The following is a 5,000-nucleotide window of genomic DNA, read 5'->3' on the forward strand; positions in this document are numbered from 1 at the left end:
TGCTACTACTTTGCTATTCTGTTGTTTTTCTATCGTACTTAATTTTATCCATCTATTTTAAAATGCTGATGTCAAATGGTTTCTTGTTATAACTATTCTAACTATTCTACCTGCAGCGTTACATATGTGTCAGATTATGATACAAACCTATTTTATTGGCCGTTCCCACTGAGCTAATCCCAGTGGGAGTGCCCCTGACACTGGGCTGGCCAGAAACCTGGTCGCTGCAGTTTTATACTGTTTCTCTTATCCTAATTGTTGATCTTATAACTAACTTAATTCTAATGTCATGATTGGTGCTTGTCAATCCGGTAGTGATGTACTGCCCCCCAACCTATTCCATAGACCTGGCGGATTCCAGCCGTGAAGCGACTGGCCTATTCCATGTCCCGGCGGAACAGGGGGGCGTACGCGACAAATCTGGTGTTTAATTAATCAATATTACGGAGATATTCTTTGAGGACTTTATTTGATATGTTATTAGTTAATTTGTTGAGAATATCGAAGGTGCCTTCTTGCCTGAGCAGGTGGTACGTGTCGTTGTTCGGTAGTTGTTCCCTGAGTTGGTGTGCTACATCGTCGAAGAGGGGACACTCATACACCACATGGTCTGGAGTGCCCAGCACTGCTCCACAGTCACACGCTGATGCTGCCCTTTTCCCAAACCGACAGAGATATGTCGGGTAGGGTCCGTGGCCTGTAAGAAAGTGCAGTAGCCCCTTTGATGGTTTGATATAAGTCAGTTCAAGGCGTTCCTTTATGCTTGGAAACAGCTCGTGTGTTCTTCGCCCAGTTTCCTCACTGTCCCAGAGTTCCTGCCACAATTCCATTCCCCTTCTTTTAATGCTTGGCTTATCCCCTACATATACCCCCATAATTTCTTCTATCTTCTCCCTTCTATTTTTCTTGACCCAGTACCAGGTAGCCTGTTCCCTAATTTTTATGTCTAAAGGACATAACCCCATCAGTACAGTCGGGACTCTGTTTGCATGTATTAGCTCTAGAATTACCACAGTTATCCAAGTAACGTGGGTACGATCTAAGGAACCATAACTGATTTAATGAGCCATTCGCGGTTTCACCTTAATGCGGCTTGTACTGAGACATGCATGGCTTAATCTTTGAGACAAGCATATGACTACTGGCAGGATCAACCAGGGAGCTGCGTCAACTAGAGCTGAGCAGCCGGCCGCCCGGGAGTGTGTCCCGGGGGCCCGCGCGAACACGCAAGCGTCCGCTCAATTATTCTGCAAACAGGAGGAGGCTGAGCTCCCCTGCACAATACACCTCGAAACCCTCTCAGGTCCCGGCGGCGCGCAGCGCCGTCCTAAGTACTTGGTCGGGTTCGAGAGAGGCGCAATCGCCCGGAGTTTGGCGAGTAGACGCTTTAGGTGCGACCACCCGTGCTCCCAACTGAGCTTGCCGCTGCCGACAGAGGCCCGGGAGCGTGCTGTCGTGGCATTGCCGGCGGGAGACAACACGCGCCACCTACGGTGACCGGCAGCTCCAACGCCAGCGCCACAGAAGGACAAAAGCCCCACTTGGGTGCCGAAGCGAACTCTCCCAGCACAGCGCACGCGCCAACACGTCCGCACAGCTGCGATACAAACCACCTGCGAGAACCGCAGAGGCGACCGAGCAGCAGACGGCGTCGCGGCGCCGAGCGCCGGGCGGCGGCGCATCCTCAGCGCACACAGTCCTCAATCGGACCAGCACACTGCAGATGTCCACCGCGCTTCGCACCGGGCCCGCGAGGACCTACTTTGGCCGCACGGCGCCGCGTGCAGGGTGCGCCGGCGCGCAGCTGCGCCGCCTGCCGCCTCCGTCGGCCGGCGCGCCTGCCACTGGCCGCCCCCACCAGCCGGCTGTAGCGCGTGCGCCCACGCACCGCGCGGCCAGCACGCCGGGAGGCCCCCCCTCACCGGCCGGGGACGGTCCCACCCAGCCACCGCCGCGTATCGCTTCACACCCAGATGCCATTCACGTTCGTGGGCATGGTGGGTATCGCTGGAACAACCGGTTGGTAGCTCAACCGATCGTCGCCATCACTGATTCACCTCTAGCGAGAACAACCGCACCACAACGGTTTACCAGTTGTTCATTTGCATAACGTCACCAGCAAACGTAGGCGTCCATCGCCATTTGCAAATTCAACGATTGTTGCATGCCTGTGTCAGGTGTCACGACACACTATGTCTGCCCACATACACGCAACAACATGTGCACGCTTCGCGAACACGTGGAAGGTGGCCCCCGTACGTATGCGATGTCCATTGCGCGAACGACTGTCAACCGGCCTCTGTCGCATGTCGCAGATGTGGAACGCAGTGCACCATGCTATCACGGTGTGTGAGAAGAGACGACTACGTCTGACAACACGCGCCACTACATCAACAGACGGCTCATGCTGATCGCCATCCAGGGCATACCACACTGCAATCCAGCTCTTATAGGGAGACGACACGTAGCTGAGTGCACAACATTTGGACCGCATGGTTCGCCGTTGTTGGCGCAGTCGTTGTACGGTCACATGTACCACGATGTATCATTCAGTACATGAGGACCAATGTGCAGTACAGTGTGTGATTTGGACGTACAACATCAGCGGACAGTTGACACAGGCCGTACCACAGCGTAGGCTAAGTGCTTCGCACATGCGAATGCCAATGAACAACTGCAAATGCCAATGAACAACTGCAAAGGGCATTGAGCATGTACGTCCTGCTGCCATCCACATTACAGTGTATAGCTGCAAGGTGTTTAACATGAAGCGATACACTGGGGACCGGGCAGTGCGAGTAGCAAACTATATTGCGGGGGTTGCAGTTAGGCAACACTACACTAATTTAACGCGTCGTATGACAATTACAGAGCAGGTTAAGGCCCAACGTGTGTTGGGTTAAGGCCCAACGTGTGTTGGGTTAAGGCCCAACGTGTGTTGGGTTAAGGCCCAACGTGTGTTGGGTTAAGGCCCAACGTGTGTTGGGTTAAGGCCCAACGTGTGTTGGGTTAAGGCCCAACGTGTGTTGGGTTAAGGCCCAACGTGTGTTGGGTTAAGGCCCAACGTGTGTTGGGTTAAGGCCCAACGTGTGTTGGGTTAAGGCCCAACGTGTGTTGGGTTAAGGCCCAACGTGTGTTGGGTTAAGGCCCAACGTGTGTTGGGTTAAGGCCCAACGTGTGTTGGGTTAAGGCCCAACGTGTGTTGGGTTAAGGCCCAACGTGTGTTGGGTTACGTTAAGGGGCAATGTGGGTTACGTTAAGGGGCAATGTGGGTTACGTTAAGGGGCAATGTGGGTTACGTTACGGCGCAATATAGGTTACGTTACGGCGCAATATAGGTTACGTTAAGGCGCAATATCGGTTACGTTAAGGCGCAATACAGGTTACGTTAAGGCGCAATACAGGTTACGTTAAGGCGCAATACAGGTTACGTTAAGGCGCAATACAGGTTACGTTAAGGCGCAATACAGGTTACGTTAAGGCGCAATACAGGTTACGTTAAGGCGCAATACAGGTTACGTTAAGGCGCAATACAGGTTACGTTAAGGCGCAATGCAGGTTACGTTAAGGCGCAATGCAGGTTACGTTAAGGCGCAATGCAGGTTACGTTAAGGCGCAATACAGGTTACGTTAAGGCGCAATACAGGTTACGTTAAGGCGCAATACAGGTTACGTTAAGGCGCAATACAGGTTACGTTAAGGCGCAATACAGGTTACGTTAAGGCGCAATACAGGTTACGTTAAGGCGCAATACAGGTTACGTTAAGGCGCAATACAGGTTACGTTAAGGCGCAATACAGGTTACGTTAAGGCGCAATACAGGTTACGTTAAGGCGCAATACAGGTTACGTTAAGGCGCAATACAGGTTACGTTAAGGCGCAATACAGGTTACGTTAAGGCGCAATACAGGTTACGTTAAGGCGCAATACAGGTTACGTTAAGGCGCAATACAGGTTACGTTAAGGCGCAATACAGGTTACGTTAAGGCGCAATACAGGTTACGTTAAGGCGCAATACAGGTTACGTTAAGGCGCAATACAGGTTAGGTTAAGGCGCAATACAGGTTAGGTTAAGGCGCAATACAGGTTAGGTTAAGGTACGACATAGGTTAGGTTAAGGTACGACATAGGTTAGGTTAAGGTACGACATAGGTTAGGTTAAGGTACGACATAGGTTAGGTTAAGGTACGACATAGGTTAGGTTAAGGTACGACATAGGTTAGGTTAAGGTACGACATAGGTTAGGTTAAGGTACGACATAGGTTAGGTTAAGGTACGACATAGGTTAGGTTAAGGTACGACATAGGTTAGGTTAAGGTACGACATAGGTTAGGTTAAGGTACGACATAGGTTAGGTTAAGGTACGACATAGGTTAGGTTAAGGTACGACATAGGTTAGGTTAAGGTACGACATAGGTTAGGTTAAGGTACGACATAGGTTAGGTTAAGGTACGACATAGGTTAGGTTAAGGTACGACATAGGTTAGGTTAAGGTACGACATAGGTTAGGTTAAGGTACGACATAGGTTAGGTTAAGGTACGACATAGGTTAGGTTAAGGTACGACATAGGTTAGGTTAAGGTACGACATAGGTTAGGTTAAGGTACGACATAGGTTAGGTTAAGGTACGACATAGGTTAGGTTAAGGTACGACATAGGTTAGGTTAAGGTACGACATAGGTTAGGTTAAGGTACGACATAGGTTAGGTTAAGGTACGACATAGGTTAGGTTAAGGTACGACATAGGTTAGGTTAAGGTACGACATAGGTTAGGTTAAGGTACGACATAGGTTAGGTTAAGGTACGACATAGGTTAGGTTAAGGTACGACATAGGTTAGGTTACGGTACGACATAGGTTAGGTTACGGTACGACATAGGTTAGGTTACGGTACGACATAGGTTAGGTTACGGTACGACATAGGTTAGGTTACGGTACGACATAGGTTAGGTTACGGTACGACATAGGTTAGGTTACGGTACGACATAGGTTAGGTTACGG

General features: G+C 50.4%; 1 pseudogene; it reads right to left on the reverse strand.

Annotated features, from left to right (window-relative positions):
• LOC124579055 overlaps positions 1-1,161 on the reverse strand; it is a 3,109-nt pseudogene extending 1,948 nt beyond the window's left edge.
• Positions 1,162-5,000: the final 3,839 nt, after the last annotated feature.

This window comes from Schistocerca americana, unplaced genomic scaffold (genome assembly GCF_021461395.2).
Source record: "Schistocerca americana isolate TAMUIC-IGC-003095 unplaced genomic scaffold, iqSchAmer2.1 HiC_scaffold_287, whole genome shotgun sequence".
NCBI lineage: Eukaryota > Metazoa > Arthropoda > Insecta > Orthoptera > Acrididae > Schistocerca > Schistocerca americana.